Below are 19264 nucleotides of genomic sequence, written 5' to 3' on the forward strand. Positions count from 1 at the left end.
GACGCAGCAGGGGTCACTTCTCACACTTGAGAGATCTCGAAAGCCCCCTCGTCTCCGGTTAAGAGCCCATTAACAGACTGGCCCCTTCTGCCCCGAGGCCTCCTGCTGCCACCGTGCTGGGAAAGCATACCGCGGTCTACACCTACATCCGAGCAATGACTCAGTAGTGCACACAACTTTGGAAGCCGTGTGGACTCTCGCCTGCCCCGGGGCACCACGGCAGGACTACGTGAAGGACGAGCCGAGTCCAGGAGGGAAAGTGCCGTGACCACAGAAGCCACTTAACCACGTGGCCCGTGACCCTGCACATCCTTAATCTGACGTCTCCTCTGTGCACTGCAGAACGTGGGAGCTGGGTGGAGAGCCTGGTCCCCTTGAACCCAGCCCTTTCTTGTTTCCCTTAGGACGTGTCCCCAGTTAGACTATAAACTCTCCAGCGCAAGGCCGGAAAGCTGCAGGTATCCCATAAGCCTGCAGACTGATTTTGTGTTTTAAAGCTGCCTCATTTTGGGGCGCCCGGGCAGCCCAGAAGGTTAAGCGGCCGACTTCAGCTCAGGTCATGATCTTGCAGTTTGTGAGTTCGAGCCCCGCATCGGGCTCTGTGCTGACGGTTCAGGGCCTGAGCCTGCTTCCGATTCTGTGTCTCCGTCTCTCTGCCCCTCCCCCGCTCGCACTCTGTCCCTCTCAAAATAAACAAACATTAAAAAAAAAAAAGCTGTCTTATTTATTTCACTACAAGGGGGAGTCTGGGTGTCTTCAGGTACAGCTGAGACCTTTGCAACCACCACGGCGCTCTCCCAGACCCCTCCGGTCCCCAGCCCTCATGCTCAATCTAACTGCCTACGCTGATGCCCTCTCCCTGCCACACGAGTTTATGATGTATGTCTAAAGGCAAGGAGTATGCCTTCATTCATTTAATCCGTAATCGATAAAATCACTTACTACCAGGCACTGGGCAATGTCCTGTGGCTAAAAGACTTTTTTAAAGGTGCCCTCAGAAGCTCACAGTCTATTAGAGAGACAATGGTGATTGGAATTACACATTTTCAAGTTGCAGTTTCAATTAAAACACGTATAAGTCACCTAAGGGGGAGAGAGAGGGTGGGAGCCGATGCAGGGGGAGAAAGACGCTCTCAGGAAACATCTCCAAGATGACGTCCCAAGCTACATTTGAGAAAATAGATGTCCAGGTGGCAGAAGGAAAAGGAGGCATTCCTGGCACACGGAACAGCGTGTTGAAAACCACAGAGGCACGAAATGCAAAGCGACTCAGCATGGGGAGCGGTCAAGTGTGAGAGAATGAAGAACTAAATCCCACAAGCTCTCACACTTCCTAGATGGGAACCTGGGACAAACCGGTCAACCTCAGGCATGAAGACCAGATGATACTTCCTCATGGTGTTCCCAGGAGGACCTGATGTCATAACGTTTATCGAACATCCTTGGCCCACGGGAGAGCAGACAGGTTCACTTACCCGGATTCTCACGGCAGCACCAGATGCTGTGGTCGCCTTCCACGGACTTTCTATGGATCTCCATCACGGCATTCCCACAGACCGTGCAGTGGTCTCAGAAGGAAACCATGGTCTCTACTTCAGTCTGCTCTCTAATATCTTTCCCACTGACACAGGCACACCATATCCGTCAGCGTTTCTAGTCCTCCAAGGACAGAGCGGCCAGTCTGCGAAGAGAGCCCCTAAGGAGCCGCGTCTCCTGGCATCCACACTTTGGTCTGACTCCTCGCACAGCGGATCTGGTCCTGTGAGTCACTTTAACCAAGTGAATGTGGCAGAAGTGACATGCCGCCAGTCCCGGAGCTAATCTCTAAGTCAGGGAGCCTCTGTTTTTAAGTTCCTCTGGGCCTGAGATGATATGTCCCTTCTGGAGGGACTGCTACTCCCCTACGTGATCTAGAGAGGCCACGTGGAGAGAGACAGGAGCCCTGAAACAGCATGGAGGGAGATAGGAGCTCGGCCGCCCCGACGTCCCAGAGCCGAGCCTTCCAGTCGTCCCCACAGGCACGAGATATCTCGAAGCCACCTTGGATTCGGACTTTCTAGCACGTCTGCGGCAGCCTCAGGAGATCCCGAGTGAAACCCGCAGCAGAAACACCCTTCGGCTGAATCCTCGTCAACCACGGAAGCGTAAGTAGTAGCAAAGTAGGTGTTACGATAGGTCACGTGGCTTTGGTGTGACGTGTTCTGTGGCGATCGTGAGCGGAAACAGAGCGGACACAGCTCTCACCTTTGCCCGAGGACTAGAGAAATAGCAGTACCTGTGTATTTTGGCAGATAGGAGCTGATGTCTCTAAATCTGCATCCGCTATTTAAGTCCTCTCGTTCAGGCCTGACTTACACATCATCTATAGCATAGCATACTAGTTGTTCTCTGAGACTAAGAGAAGTCTCTACTTGTATCTGGTAGAAGGCTCTCCCAAATAGTGCGTCTCTAGCAACCTTGCATTCAGTTGTGCCCAAATGACCCAAGTTCTGCCTCACGTGCTGTAACTGAAAATGTCACATGCAGGCTTTTCACTGGCTCTACCACCCAAAGATGACAGGTTTTCGCCACCTGCAACCTTATCCAGAGCTTGAACCTCACCTAGACATTTGTAATGCCTCTCCACTCATTCCCTCCAAATGGTCAAGGTGTTCCTTTTTAAAATATATCAGATACTGTAGCTAACTTTTGCAAAACCCTCCAGGGGCTTCTCACATCAGCTCGGAATGACTTCAAAATCTTTCCCTCTTCCTGCAAATCCCTACATGATCTCACCTGTGCCCCTGCCAAATCTTTCTGACTGCATCTCCCACCACTGTGACTGGCTGCTGTGCTCCAGACACGACCCTCTTCTTTTACTTATCCTCAGATGATCTGACCAGAGGGCTTTGAATCTGCCGTTTCCTCCACCTGGGACACTCTCAGCCCAGATATAGATCTTTTTATTTTTATGGTTTTTTTTTAATGTTTATTTACTTTTGAGAGAGAGAGAGAGAGAGAGAGTGCACACAGGGGAGGGGCAGAGAGAGAGGGAGATACAGAATCTGAGGAAGTCTCCAGGCTTCGAGCTGTCAGCACAGAGCCCAATGCGGGGCTCGAACTCACAAACTGTGAGATCATGACCCGAGCCAAAGTTTGACGCTTGACCCACTGAGCCACCCAGGCGCCCCCCAGACATATATCTTTAATAAGAGGCTCTGAAGGGAAGAGAAACATCTGAGGGCACTGAAACTAAATTGCGCTTTATTTTAATGTTTATTCATTTTGAGACACAGAGAGAGGGTGGGGGAGGGGCAGAGAGAGGGGGAGAGAGAGAGAGAATCCCAAGCAGGTCCACGCTGCAGCACAGAGCCTGACTCGGAGCTCAAACCCACGAACCGTGTGAGATCATGACCTGAGCCAAAATCAAGAGTCTGATGCTTAACCTACTGGGCCACCCAGGTGCCCCTAAACTGCCCTTCTTTGTGATCTGGTCTCTGAGTTCTGAGGCGCCCTGGAGGCAAAGGCCAGAGTGTCATCGTAGGTGGTGGTTCTCCTGGACAAGGCAGGAGAGAAGAATTTCAAAGAAGACACAGGATAAGGCCAAAACTAAAACCAGAGGGAAAGTAATGGCCTGGGAAGCCAAAAGCCAGCTTCTGAGTCTTCAGAGTGCAATCATATTTGAAGCTTGCTTTTAGGTGCTGGATCAGTCGTACATAGAATAGCGGACCTTAAAAAGCTGGGAACAGAGTCGTTAAGCAGGATCATTGACCTTGCCTTGTTCAAGATGAGTAAGCTCTGGAGATGTGAACGGCTAGCTTTCAAACTTGCCTCTTCGATGGCTGAGGCTTTAAGGAATGCAAACAAATTCAGCAGATGGGGAAAAGGATCATTACGTACAGTTTGAGTAATCCCTTTTCGTTTCATGGGTTTTTTAATGCTTACCTATTTTTGAGCAAGGGAGGGGCGGAGAGAGACGGGAACAGAGGATTCCAAGTAGGCTCTGTGCTGACAGCAGTGAGCCCGATGTCGGGCTTGAAGTGACAAACCCTGAGATCATGACCAGAGCAGAAGTCAGATGCTCAACCGACTGAGCCACCCAGGCGCCCCTGTTTTATGGGTTCTTTTGCAACAAAAATCTTTAATTCAATTTAAAAGCTGTGTTTGAGGATTGAACCCATTCCTTTGCAACCTTGGTAGAACCTTCTGTGGCATTGCCTTGCAATACTGCCCTCTGGACCGTTGGAAGAAAAGTCTGAATAGGTTCAAATGGACATGGGTGTGTCCTAAATGCAAACACCTGCAGATACTCACCTCCACACCAACATCTTGGTAGCCGCAGAATCACACGTGCTAAGCCACCTGATTCACTTCTGGTGCATGGAGAAAGGGGAAAATAAATAAAAATAAAATATTCCATCAGGTTGTAGAAAGTAGAAGTAAGGCTACTCCAAGCTTCATATGATCTTAATCATCTTGTGCCGAGGTGGCCGGCCTGAGAGTTTTGCAAGGGCTTACACGTGATCTACATTACTCTCTGGCACGTGTTCACGAATGCACATTCGTTGCAGTAACAGTATTTTCAAAATAAAAGTAAGGATACGTAGACAATTTTTTCTCTGACTTCTAAGTTTACTTACAGGAAAAGTATCGTGTAGGTAAAGATAATCACGTAAATCACATTTAACCGTGTACGTGTAATGACTTTCTTACCGAAGCAATGGCTACCTAAACAACCAGGATATGTCCGAGGCCATTCAGGACCCCGTGTTAACTTCCCAGTCTGGAGTCTGTGGTCCGCCCAATTAAGATCAATTATCAGCCAACAGAAATTTAGGGAGTTCCATTACTTATAAGCATGGACTTGTCTATGCCTTCAGTCTCAGACCAAACCCAACTTAAAGAAATCAGCTTTCAAAGATTTAATCAACCCTGAAATCATAATTCTACAAGTTGTACAATATTTGACCATCCACAGTGAGGTAGACAGGTAATATTTAAGGGGAAAGGCAGCTTACTGCTGGTTTACCTCTTTGTGTTAAAAAGCCTTTCTCATGTTTTAATTGTCCAAATAAGCCAGCTACTGTGTGACCAAACCTCAAAAATCCTTATATCCCAGTGAACTAGGATGACAATGTGATACACTATCTTACGTAGGGTTCTGATCTGGGGCTGGACCAGAAAAACATTCAGTGCTTTGATATTGCTGTTAAGAGTCTCAGACAGGGGCGCCTGGGTGGCGCAGTCGGTTAAGCGTCCGACTTCAGCCAGGTCACGATCTCGCGGTCTGTGAGTTTGAGCCCCGCGTCAGGCTCTGGGCTGATGGCTCAGAGCCTGGAGCCTGCTTCAGATTCTGTGTCTCCCTCTCTCTCTGCCCCTCCCCCGTTCATGCTCTGTCTCTCTCTGTCTCAAAAATAAATAAATGTTAAAAAAAAAAAAATTAAAAAAAAAAAAAAGAGTCTCAGACATATTTATTAAAATCTCTCTGGATGGATCATCAGGGAAATGCAAATTAAAACCACAACGAGATGTTACCTTACAACTGTCAGAACAGCTAAACTAAAGAAATACAAGAAACAACAGGTGTTGGTGAGGATGTGGAGAAAAAGTAACCTTCCCGCACTATTGGTGGGAATGCAAAGTGGTACGGCCACTGTGGAAAATACTATGGCGATTCCTCAAAAAATTAAAAATAGAATCACCATATGATCCAGTAATTCTACCACTGGTATTTGCCCAAAGAAAATGAAAACACTAATACAAAGATACGTGCATCTCTATGTTTATTGCAGCATTATTTACAGTAGCCAAGATATGGAGACAATTCAAGTGTTCGTCTACAGATGAACAGATAAACAGGGGGTATTTATATATACAATGGAATATGACTCAGCCATAAAAATAGAAAAAAATCTTGACATTTGCGACGACATAGATGGACCTAGAGAGTATTGTGCCAAGTGAAATACTTCAGTCAGAGAAACACAAATGCCATAGGTGACAATTAAGAAACAAAGTAAATGAACAAACAAAGGATAAAAGAGACAAACAGACTTTTAAATACAGAGAACATGCTGATGGTTACCAGAGAGGAGGTGGGGGGGGGGGGGTGGTGGGTGAAATAGGTGATGGGGATTAAAGAGTGCACTTGTTGTAACGAGTCCTGAGTTATGCATAGAATTGTTGAGTCACTATATTGTACACCTGAAACTAATATAGCACTGTCTGTTAATTATATTTGAATTAAAGGAAAAAACTCTTTTTTCCTCTTTGGATGGAATGAATCACCAATGGTGAATCTATCAAGAGGCGAGCAAGGTAAGTTTGAAATGACTGATTTTTCTAGAGTTACAAATCAGCCTCAAAGGTTGCCAAGATCAAATGTCAAAAATCAAAATATGTAAAATTTATAAGAATTAACCGATATCATTAGCCTCAAAAGATATCCATTACAGTTAAAATGTCCTTCTAACCAGGTTTTCCTGTTTCATATTTTTCACCATAATAGACCCATTTGTTTCCTGCCTAAATAAATGCAAATTTGATTTTCATTTGTATATCAGAAAGCAAACATGAAAACCATATTTTTTTTCCCATTTCTTAGACATGGCCAACGAAGTTATAAGAAACTTCTGCCTCTGCCATTAAGAGCTCTCATTAGCTCTCCTTAGAAGGACAATGGGGAACCAGAGAAATAATTTGAACATGATAATCCCATGAATACTCGAAGCAAGGTTTGGAAACCTGAAAAGATCCTAGGTAGTCACAAAGTGGTTCAGCACAGAAGCTGAGGTCTTAGAATCTAAGAGAAAACAAGGGGCTCTACCCAAGGCAGCAGAAAGAAGGAAAACCGGAGGGACGGAATCTCTGGTCCGGCCAAGGAAAGTGAGAGCAGCCAGTAGGCCAGGTGGTGCCCGTGGGAGACGGATGGTAGGGCCAAGTGCCAGTCGAGAGCCAAAGAGAGGAGAAAAGAAGTGTCCTCGGGAACTGTAAGGTTCTGAATGTGAATGAGTCAAGGTGCCTTGAGATGATGAGATGAAGTAAGATGTAAAAATATCTTAAACATCTTTCCTTAATACAGAAAGCTAACTATATGAAATGAGAGGTGCGTTTAAAGGCTGTCAAAAAGAGAATCTTCTCGAAGACAAATGGTATACCTCTTTGGCCAGTCACAATTCCTAATGATGTCATAATTCAAATACACCTACCCTGCCCTCAGGTCTACAACGGGCTCCTCAAACTGTCTCACAACCTTACGACCCTGGTCACGACTAACCGGACCGGCAGTGAGCCGTCGGTCCAACACCAGGAAACTCATTTGCGAGTCAGCGGCAATATTTTCCTTCTCAAGAATTTCTATGAAGACTATCCTCAGAAGGTAGAGATTCTGTGGGTTCCCAAGGTCCACACTGTAGGATACGGAGATGGATAAGTAGTGAAATCCTGTCCTCGGAGAAGGAGAACAGGGCAAAAGTGAACCAGGGCAGAACCCTGAGAGCTGCAGAAAAGCTAGAAAGGCTTCCATGGCATTATTTTACCCATTGAAAATCACTGCTTAGAATTATTAACCGTTCCATTGATTGTCATACCCCTCATCTTTCGTCTTCCTTGTTCTCCAAAGTAATGAAGAATGTTCTGCACAACACTCAAGGGGAAACGGGGATACACATTTCCTCATGTCACGAGGTGAATTCTAGCAGAGTTATGAAAAAAAGTTGAGCAGGAAAAAAAGTCGTATTGTTGATACAACAGAAGAAAAAAAAATGGATAATTTTGCTCCTGAATTTCAGGGGAATACAAGTTCCAAGGGGAGAAAAATGTTCTGCCTAAAAGAAAAATCTTTTTAATAACCCTGGGCTGCAATGTACACAAATCACAAAGGAAGAGAAGGCCTAGTTTATCAGACGGCCGTTTCCAGGTCCCACAGAGAGGCCCGGAGATGAGCAATCAAATAAAACCGTAATTAGATGATATACTTGACAACTGTTTGGGACTTTTCTTTCTTTCCAACAAAGTAACTAGTAAGAATCCATCGTTCTTATTCAGCAAGAGAGAAAATCTTTAGAAGAAAACGATGACCAAAAACTTAGGGGCGACATTCTACAAAGAAGAGCGGCCAGCTGGCTGGAAGTCACAGCTGATGTGGAACTAACCAGGCCGTCACAAGGACTTTCATAAAACCAATTATTTTCAGAGAACACAGAGCACAAAGGACAATCCGTATGGGTTTGAAAGGACCAGCAAAAAAAAAAAAGAGCTGAAGACGTTCACTGTGTTTTCACCTCAAAATCTTTTTACATTGCTTTAACAGAAGGCATGTCTTCTCAGTGGTTAAGTTTATACGCTTACACTGGGAGGGTTTCTTCTCCAAGTGAGGGGCTTTAAATTATCACAACAACTACAATTTGAGCAGCATGTCCAGAAAAAAAAAAAAAAACAAAACCCTGTTCTTAACAGATATTTCTGTACAAGGTACAGTTTATGCTAAATCTAGATACCAACATTTGGTATCTAGAATAGACCAACATTTGACCAGAATAGACAGAAGGCATCTATTCGGTATGAATGTCTTATTCATAACTGTACCTGGATGAGTGGCATTTAAATCTGGATTTTAACTTTGAAAAGGTCTGAACCTAATGGCAATGTGAGAATTGTAAACAAAGTACCTTAACTTAAGCATAAATGTATATAATTATGGTGAGATATCATTGAGTAGATTGGCATTGACTGGGTAAGGCTATGTTCTGTGGAGGTTAAAATAGCTAAATTTAGACACAGATTTGTTGAGTAGCACATACTAGCAAGATGACCTTGGTCAAGGCAGTTTGCCTTCCCAATTTCCTTACCTATACAATGCCAATAATAGGAGGACCTACCTCATAGTCTTGATAGGAAAATTATGTGAAATAGACTGGTTAGCACAAACCTAACTCACACTAGGTAGGTACTCAGTCCTCGAGCATGATGGTAAAGATGGTTTACCATTGTGATCGTCACAATGACATCGGTCTCTAGCTGCTCCTCATTGTGGGTCAGCTCTGAATATTTGCTCTGTCCTGTCTCCTAATTCTCGTTTTCAGTGGTATTTGGTGCATGTTCAGCACCTTTGCTCTTCATAGAAAGCCCTTTGTCTTTACACCACAAATAGGGATATGTAGAGTTCTCCTGCACCACCGTCCCTACGCCAATTTTTCTTTCCCCCACTATGTCTTATAAAAGTGAGCCTCTTGCTTCACTCGCTAGCACAGGAATGACATACATCTGCTCATCTGACACTATCATCCTTTTCCGCCTATGTACTCTAGGCTAAAAGCACCACCACCCCTCTGGAATATACCTGGGCAGTAAATTCCCCAACCGTGTGGAATCATGATTCTCCTGGGTAACACCTGCCTCTGACAATTTAGAGTGCATCACTGCTACAGGTTTGTATGTGAAACTGGGCCAGCGTTGGGTTCAAATACATCGCCCTGTAATTGAGCTACGGTAAATTAGATCATGAAGGTAGTATCATACACAGGTATGTCAAAAAGCCATCGGTCAATCTTTCTTCAACCTGCTGACATCTTGGCCATTGGCTGTGTGACTGTTTCCTTCTCGAGGAACTCATGAGCTGGATCTAATATCAGTAGTATGACATGGTGCCACAAAGGTTAGGCTGTTCAATTCCCACAAGCTACTTCTGTACATTATAACGAGGAAAGGGAACAGAAGCATACATGTCACCTTAGTCTTTATATCCAGCTCTACTTGACATCATATGGATTTTGCCTATTTGCCACATTAGAAGGTTTTATTCACACATAAAAGAGGCTCTAGGCTCATATCCCAAATGAGAAATAAATATTTCCACTTGATGTCACCATTTTCAGTTACATTGACTTCTTAGTGGGAGGCAGGTCACCTGGACACCAGGGGGTCGCCTGCAGTGCATGGCCACAGAGCTGAAGCAAGGTGAGCCTCAGCCTGTCTGTCCTTCCTCAGACAGAGACGGTCTCTGCTTATCTGATGTTCACAATATTTCAGGGAAAGGGACTTTACCAGCCAAAAGTTGAGAAACCAGTGAAGGTGAGAGCTCATTATTAAATAATATTCTTAAATAGAAAATTGAAGAATGTCTGTCAGGCACATTGTGAGTCGTGTTGTGTTGTGAGGAAGCTGCGACTAACATGCTGGTATGAAATACTGGGTCTAAACTGAACAGCAAAGGAGGGAACATCAGCAAAGATTCATAAAATGGGACAGAAGAGGGGCATCAGAGAAAACATTTCATGGACTTCAGGATGGGGATGGCAGACAGAATTTCATGGACTTGGAAAAGATTGAGTTGGGAACCTAGAGTTAGTCATAAACCAGTACTTACCAAGACTGTAGAGGTAACGAGTGATGGCAATAGTCCTGTGAGAGACCATGAGAACATTACTGGATGATGCTAGGGAGATGATAATGGAAACATAGAAGAGAAAGGGCTTCAAGAACTTGTTTAGAAGATGGAATGGACGATCGATACAATCAGTGAATTTTCGGTTACGAGGACCGAGGGAAAGGAAGGAATTCGGCTTGACTACAAAAGTCTAAGTGAATCACAGGGCTTCAGGGGAGTATTTTTGGGCAGATGTTAATGAGATAAGTTTTAGACATGATGAGTTTGAGATTTATACTCATCTCCCACTCAACTGAAGCTCCATGTGAGCAGGGGGACCTTGTGTATCCCATTGTGCATAATATCTTCATCGACCAGTGTCTGGGATACAGTAAATGCTCAATACATGTCTACTGACTGAAAAAATTTAAGGGGGGGGGGTGCCTGGGTGGCTCAGTCGGTTGGGCGTCCTACTTTGGCTCAGGTCACAATCTCGCAGCTCATGTGTTCAAGCCCCGCGATGGGCTCTGTGCTGACAGCTCGGAGCCTGGAACCTGCTTTGGATTCTGTGTCTCCCTCCCTCTGCCCCTCCCCCACTTGTGCTCTGTGTGTGTCTCTCTCTGAGAAGTAAACATTAAAAAAATTAAAAAAAAAGAATTCAAGGGAAGATGCATGTAAAAAATAAGGAATAGCATAATATTCAATAAGTGAAATTATTTCAATAAATTTTGGAAGGCCATACAATAGACCATCTTAAAACCAAAAGAAATACATGAGTATAATATTTAATAACATAAAAAGATTCATGGTATAATGAGGAGGAAAAAAAGTTATACATCTATATCTGTTTAAGTACAATAAAATCTTATTCTGTAAGTAATTTACTAGATGGGTGACAACATCTAACATTTATATTTGGATGGCAGAATAGTGAGGGATTTTTATTTTCTTGTTCTTGATCATCTCTATTTCTAAATGTTCTCGTGGACATGTCATGATTGGCAGTTGTTTTGGCTTCTTTGGTTTTTATAAGATAAGCATAAGTTGGGGCGCCTGGGTGGCTCAGTTGTTTAAGTGATCGACTTTGGCTCAGGTCATGATCTCATGGTTCATGGGTTCGAGCCCCATGTCGGGCTCTGTGCTGACAGCTCAGAGCCTGGAGCCCGCTTCCGATTCTGTGTGTCCCTCTCTCTCTGCTCCTCCCCTGCTCACACTCTGTCTCTGTCTCTGTCTCTGTCTCTGTCTCTGTCTCTGTCTCTCTCAAAAATAAATAAAAACATTTAAAAAAATGTTTAAGGGGCACCTGGGTGGCTCAGTCAGTTAAGCATCTGACTTCAGCTCAGGTCATGATCTCACAGTTTGTGAGCTCGAGCCCTGCATTGGGCTCTGTGCTGACAGCTCAGAGCCCGGAGCCCGCTTCAGATTTTGTGTGTCCCTCTCTCTGCCCCTCCCCTGCTTGCATGTGTGTGCATGTGTGCGTGCTCTCTCTCTTAAAAATAAAGAAACAGTAAACATTTTTTTTAAATTTTTGAAGATAATCTTAAGCCAAGGTGGGATCACACAGAAATACAGAAATATCTCTGATACAGTCACTGACTAACCTGTTAATGTTCTTTTTTTTTTTTTTTTTTAAGATTTTCTTTTGAAGTAATCTCTACACACAATGCAGGGCTCAAACTCGCAACTCCTGAGATCAAGAGTCGCAGGCTCCACCAACCAAGCCAGCCAAGTGCCCCTAATCGGCTAATGTTCTAAGCAGCAAGCAAAAGGCCACTTTCATTAATGCCACCCCCAAAATTGAATAAGATAAAGCCCTGTGCTCGAAGGGAAAACAATTTGGAGATTTAGGGGTTCCATTTGGTTGTCACTTTGTTTAGTCTAATTTTGTTTTCTTTGAGCAGCAAATGACAAAGCCTTTTTAAAAAAACAATTTTTTTTAATTTTTTTTCAACGTTTTTTATTTATTTTTGGGACAGAGAGAGACAGAGCATGAACGGGGGAGGGGCAGAGAGAGAGGGAGACACAGAATCGGAAACAGGCTCCAGGCTCCCAGCCATCAGCCCAGAGCCTGACGCGGGGCTCGAACTCACGGACCGCGAGATCATGACCTGGCTGAAGTCGGACGCTTAACCGACTGCGCCACCCAGGCACCCCCAAAACAATAATTTTTCAGTCACAGTAGTAAGAACTGGCTGTGGCACCGAGAGGATCTTAATTTTACTACTCACTTTCCTTACCAGCAGTTTTGCGATAAACTTTTGTTGCAAAAAGACTTTTTTTTTTTAATTTGAGAGAGAGAGAGAGAGAGAGAGAGAGATCAACTGCTAGAATGTGAGTGGGGGAGGAGCAGAGCAGGGGAGAGAGAGAGAGAGAGAGAGAGAGAGAGAGAGAGAGAGAGAGAATCTCCAGCAGCCTCCATGCTCAGCACAAAGCCCTACCAGGGGACTCGATCCCACAACCGTGAGATCATAACCTGAACCAAAATCTTCAGACACTTAACCAACTGACCACCCAGGCACCCCGCAAAAAGACTTTAAAAAGCAATAAAGAAGGTCATTTCTTCCTTCTCATAGACTCACTCACTAATTTTTCTTTCCACTCTTCAGGAGGTTATGTGTCCTTAAATGATCTTATAACCTCTAGCTATTTTTTTTCTAACCTAGTCTTTTGTAACTGGTTGATGGAACAACAACAACAACAACAACAACAAAAATAAAAATGAAGTTGTCAAATTCCAAACTGTAGGATAAATGAGTTTCAAAGGACCTGAAGATGTATCTTATGTTATGAAGAGGAAACTGAGGCTAAGAGAGAGGAGATCAATTGCTGGTAAGCATCTGCTTTCCTGGTTCATGTCTGCGTTTGTCAAAGCCCGCATGGCTAATCAGTGCCTTCTTTGCTAGGCTGTTGCTATGACTCTTTCCTTCAGGAAGAGGAAGTTAGTCATTATGAAATCATCTGCCGAATGCCAAGACCTTCTCAAACTTTTGAGAATGTCAAGCCTGAATTGTATTGTCAAGCTCACTTTTTATTCTACTAAAAATCGTATTTGTTTTTTGTTTGTTCAACATCACCAACTCATATGCAGCAGCCCTTGTCATTCAAGTAATTTACCTCAATTGATGCAGATCCAAGTAACTATCCCAGGGACACACTTTCCCCTAAAATACACTTAGAAAGCTTTTCCCAAGGATTTCTACCACAACAACAACAACCAAATAAATGTTTCTAAGCATGGTCCGGAATATGAACATTCTGAATATAAATGAGCTTTCAGAGTCTCCTCTTGTTTCCTGTGGGAAAAGACTGCCACACACAACACACAAATACACAGAAATAAGCAATTTTATTAGGAAATCCCAAAGAGTGGTTTTAAATCCCAGAGGCTCCCACTTGTGTCCTGGGAAATAGGATGAATAAAGATATGTAAAAGTCATCTATATTTCCCCACTGAATACCCACATTTGACCATTTTTAAAGACTCTGATCTTTTCCCACGGTAATGGTAGCCTTGGCTGGCATTAAATGAATGGCATTTACAAGAAGGATTTATCCTTGCGTTAATCCTCTTTGAAATACATGAATAGAGTGCCACCATAAAGGAGAATCCTATTAACAATGGATCTTTTGCATTTAGCAGCAATAAGAAGTCTTACATTAAATAAAGGCTGCTTTTACCTTCAGGCTCATAAAATTATAAGCTAAACATAGAGAATCATTTTCTAATGAATGACATCTTAACCACTACGTATTTGTTCCATAACTGAGATGTAAGCTCTACACTCTACCAACAGCCACATCTCTATTTGGCCACATTCTTTGCTACTATTATTTGAGTATGCCACCACTAATTTTTAGATGACTAGCTAGAAAGCCACTGGTACTATTCACTTGAAATGCATTGTGGTACCAAAGTCCTCAGGACAATAGCGAAAGGAGAGCTATTACTTGTTTCTAAATGTTAGTGAATGACACGGAACACAGTGGAGGGACAGAGGTGGCCCTCTAGCTCCACTGAGAAGATAGTGGGATTGTTACGAAAGGATTTTTTTTGAAGGTAAAATCATAACACTTGTACAGATATAAAATAAACACATGCAAATGAGTTTTAGTTAACTCATTATTAAATGGGAGAGCGAGGCATATTTTAAAACCACTTCAAAGTTAAATTTAAAATAGGCATGTCTCTAAACCAGGAATATTGACATGAATTTCCAAATGGATGCAAAAGTGGCTTTTCCATGGAGAGGCTAGATTTGTCCCTCTACTGGACCAAATTCTTTACTATTCCATAGACCAAATTCTTTACTATTCTATAGACAGTAATCATTTAAATAGCTATCTAAAATTTGAGGAGTTGTAAAATAGCTCAAAAGCAATGAAAGGCACATAATCAGAATGGGAATCACATAACTGGGTGAAGGTCGTGCAATAAAATGTATTATATTCATGAAGCACAAATTCTTCCCTGAAATCAAACAGAATGCACGGACCTTTTTTTTTTTTTTAATGTAAGTACAAAATCAGTTCATCCAAGAGGATAAGACAATAAAAATCATGGGATGTTGAGCTGAAAATTCCACTGAGACATAACTTCTACCATTGTTTCTAACTATATTATATCACAGCCACATTCAGTGATAGCAGGGCAATTAAATAGTCACGATCTCCATTCAAATTAGATTTGCTTCTGATTGAAAGAAATTTGGAAGACTGGGTGAGAGAAGGCAAAAATACAACCCATTCTAATAAAAAGGATAACATCAGGAAATTTGCAAGGAGAAGATATGACATTACTCTCATGATATTACTGAAATTATTATGGTTACTGCAATTCTGTTACAATTCTCTTTAAGAGACTTTCAATCCTACTACTTTAAAATTTTTTTAATGTTTATTTTTGAGAGAGAGAGAGAGAGAGAGGGACAGAGCATGAGCAGGGGAGGGGCAGAGAGAGAGAGAGAGAGAGAGGGAGACACAGAATCTGAAGCTGGCTCCAGGCTCTGAGCTGTCGGCACAGAGCCCGATGCAGGGCTCGAACTCACAAACCGCAAGATCACGACCTGAGCCAAAGTTGGACACACTGAGCCACCCAGGCACCCCATCAATCCCACTACTTCATAGTCATGTATGATAAAAGCTTGCAAAACACCATGGTGGATTTCACGTAGGAGGACCACATAACCTTGAATGCCATAAGGGGAAACTGAGCAGATTTGGTTCTTCGTTAGCTTTATATTTATAGTGCAACATTTTAGAAAATCCTTCCCAAAGAGGAGACAAGTCAATCTATTGCAGAGTAAACAAAGAATGCCTGAAATAAAAATTACCTTAAATAAGGATGAAAGGAAACAGACGGTTGAGCAATATAAATTTCTCAATTGATTTTCTTGATCTTTTTATTAACTAGTAAACTAGCAATTATGAATGCATGAATGAATGAATGAATGTGAGAGATATCCCTGTGTGTTAGCAGTTCACAATTTGAGGAGAGACACATGAAAAGAAATTAGCAGTAAGAGAGGAAACAAGACCAACACTCTACAGAGACATGCTGATCACTATCTAGTTCATTAATTACGGGGTCCTGACTTAATAGTTACCTGCAAGGGTCAGTCTAGGACCCAGCAGAGTCCACATTTCATTGGTGACACATTTTACACATACAAGAGCAGAAAAATAAGTAGGAAGGAGTGTTAAATAATCAGGAATCTGGAATATTCTGGAGACCTTCTGCGTATGGCCAGGGTTCCATACAGGGAGCCTATTTTGATAGGAACACGCCCATCTAAACCTATTCAGGAAAACAAAGGAAATGGTCATATTCACAGCAGGCACAGGCATGTGCACTACCCGGAACGGCTATGAAGGCTGCCTTCACCAAGCAACTTTGACTCCTTGCCCGGATGACTGCTTCCCTCCGGATGCCTGATGCCTTCTCGTGAAAACGGAAGAACCAGTCGCCAGCACCCATTTCCCGGCAAGATCTTCTCTGAGACGCACTTGCAGGGTATACTTTGGAAGAAGGTGAAGTTGTTGGGAAAGTCTCCAACGGCCCCCACACCCTGGTCCTCCGCGCACTTGAACCGTCCCCTGACTCCGACCCCCAGGCTGGTAAATATCCCCCCTGGGCTTCACATCCCTACGCAGAACCTTTCTTTGGGGTGAGAGACCCGTGTCCCTACTCGTGTTCAAATGTGTTATGTGACACGTACAGGCTCCGGCACTGCTTGCTTTCTCTCTCCCTTCTCTACGCTTCCCTTTGCCTTTGTCCCTATGTCCTTTTTTTTTTGTCTTCTCCGTTTCTTCTTCTATTCTTTTTTTTTTTTTTAATTTTTTTTCAACGTTTTTATTTATTTTTGGGACAGAGAGAGACAGAGCATGAACGGGGGAGGGGCAGAGAGAGAGGGAGACACAGAATCGGAAACAGGCTCCAGGCTCCGAGCCATCAGCCCAGAGCCCGACGCGGGGCTCAAACTCACGGACCGCGAGATCGTGACCTGGCTGAAGTCGGAGCCTAACCGACTGCGCCACCCAGGCGCCCCATCTTCTTCTATTCTTTTGATAGCCAAAGTATAAACGTAGAAAGAGGGTGAGTACTGAAGTACTAACACTTGGCATCACGTGTCACTCCCCATTTCACAGATGTCCACCCTCACCTCACTCCTCTGAGCTTACTTCCTGTTTTGTGTGAACCGAAGGCGATGATACTGGTCCCAAAGAGTTCCTGTGAGAAGGACATCCTGATAGTACACCGGAGGCACTCACCAGCATGCATCACCTCAGTTAGTAAGTATCGCGAGAAAAGGTAAGTGCTATTTATTATCACCATCATCAATAAAATATCCCACACTTCCCGAGTCTTCTCCCCGGTCCCCTGTGAGACAGTCCTTTGAGCCCTCTCACTTCTCACAACCTTGCCTCATCTGGGATTGGTGACGATGTTAACAATGAAGAGGATACAGTGAAGAGGATAAATATGATGGTGCAGACGGAGATCGTGACATAGGGGGAAGAAGTGGGCAAACAGAAGATACATCAAGTTTAGTCAGTTCTCATTTTGGGCCAGATACCGCCCTGGGAGCTTCCCAGACATCGCCACACTTCCCTCGCGTGGCAGTTCTATGAGGTGGATGCTGTTATGACCATCACCCCCTAGCTTGAGGAGATGGAGGCCTGGCCGTGTTCACAAGGGTAGTAAGTGGCAGGGCCAGACTCTGAACAGTCTTGCTCTTGATCGCCACAGCCCTCTGCTTGCCAAGGTTGCATGATGCTCTGAGACAAAGACATGATAGAAGCCACTTCCTCTGGTTTCAGAGAGCAGGGCAGGTACACTCTTCTCTAGGGAGGAAGAGGGGAACGGAGATGTGCTCATTAGCCGAGACGCTTGGGGAACAGTTCAGTGCACAGCAGTGCAGGTGCCTGACTGACGCGTGGCTCCCACAACCATGCTGTCTAGTGTGGAAACCAAGGGAAGCACGAGAGCGGAGCACTCACGACTGGGATGGGCGCCCTTACGAGAAGAGACAGAAGGATCCCTCTCTCTATCATGTCAGAACACTGCAAGAATGCAAGCAGGGAGAGAGGACTCCCCAGGAACCCAATCAACCGGCATCTTGATCTTGCTGTTCCCAGTCTTTGGAACTGTGAGAGGGGCGCCTGGGGGACTCAGCCGGTTAAAGGTCCGACTTCAACTCAGGTTATGATCTCGCGATTCGTGTGGGTTCGCGCCCCGCTTCGGGCTCTGTGTTGACAGCCGGGAGCCTGGAGCCAGCTTCGGATTCTGTGTCTCCCTCTCTCTCTGCTCCTCCCCCACTCGTGCTCTGTCTCTCTCTCTCTCAAAAATAAATAAACATAAAAAAAATTGAAAAAAAGAGAATTTATCTTTCATGTTTCATAAATTTCCCAACTGAGGGTATTTCATGTCATATCTTGATAAACCAGTTTTTAAAACTGGGTTACAAAATCAGAAAAGAGCCGTGCTTCCATTTTATTTTTTTAGCTCTGTGAGTTTTAGAAGTTATTTACCATTTCTGCCCTCAGTTTCCCCACCCGTAAAATTAATATACGGAGAGTACCTAACCTTACGACGTTACGCTAAGGATTAAGTGAACTAACCTCTGTTGTCACCACTAACACGTTGGCTATGCTGTTTTTTTGGTGCGTGTATTACACGATGCAGTTTGGGAGCTGGGTTTGAAGAAGGGGGACAAGAAGAGGAAGCAGATCTACCATTGACCAAGTACTGAGTGTGTACGAGGCTCTGTGCTGAGCAGTATCACCCAGGCTGTCTTTTATGCCTCACTGGAACCCTACTGCAGGCACTAAAATAATGCAGATAAGGAAACCAAAGTTCAGAGAAAACAAATAGCTTCCCAAAGATCGGCACAACTAGAAATTGGCAGATCTGAATCCAGCCCGTTTTCTTAGCAAGAATGCTACTTTGACTCACCTAAAAATGAGTGGCATCTTGGAGTATAGAGTGGCTTTAGGCTCCGTCTTAAAAAAGCTTCCACGAGAAGATCAAAGATATTCATGAAAGCTTTTAGGAACTGACCAGCCCACCTCATCTATAACAGGTACACAGATAGAAATTGAACCAGTGGTCCGTGAAAGTGGGGTCAAGGGTCTGTGATGCTCTCTTGGGTTTCTCTCATCCAGTGGCGGGCAGGAAGCAACTTCTGCTAACTGGACAGGAGCTGATCGCTTAATTTTCAGGAATACTGTAAGCTGGTTGTTATTTAGCTGTTACTAAAATTGTAATTATATAAGCTTACAAATTAATTTCATTGAAACTGAAGGTAAAAAATACTCAAAACTGTTCACTTCACAATTAGGTGACTACATTTTACTATTATCTATGCTTTTGTGGTTAATTACTTCTAACTGTATCCTTAGGTAGAAATACTATAAAACAGT

General features: G+C 43.8%; 1 long non-coding RNA gene across 2 annotated transcripts; it reads left to right on the forward strand.

Moving 5' to 3' along the window:
• Window positions 1-6591: 6591 nt before the first annotated feature.
• Window positions 6592-18100, forward strand: LOC109492942. 2 transcript variants are annotated; one of them, XR_006586827.1, is made up of 5 exons: window positions 6592-9407; window positions 13009-13174; window positions 16177-16459; window positions 16991-17134; window positions 17805-18100. It is a non-coding gene; the product is annotated as an uncharacterized LOC109492942 (long non-coding RNA). The 2 variants fall into 2 exon arrangements; XR_006586828.1 differs by having other exon boundaries at window positions 17902-18100.
• The last annotated feature ends 1164 nt before the right edge of the window (window positions 18101-19264 follow it).

Source organism: Felis catus, chromosome D2 (genome assembly GCF_018350175.1).
Source record: "Felis catus isolate Fca126 chromosome D2, F.catus_Fca126_mat1.0, whole genome shotgun sequence".
Lineage (NCBI taxonomy): Eukaryota > Metazoa > Chordata > Mammalia > Carnivora > Felidae > Felis > Felis catus.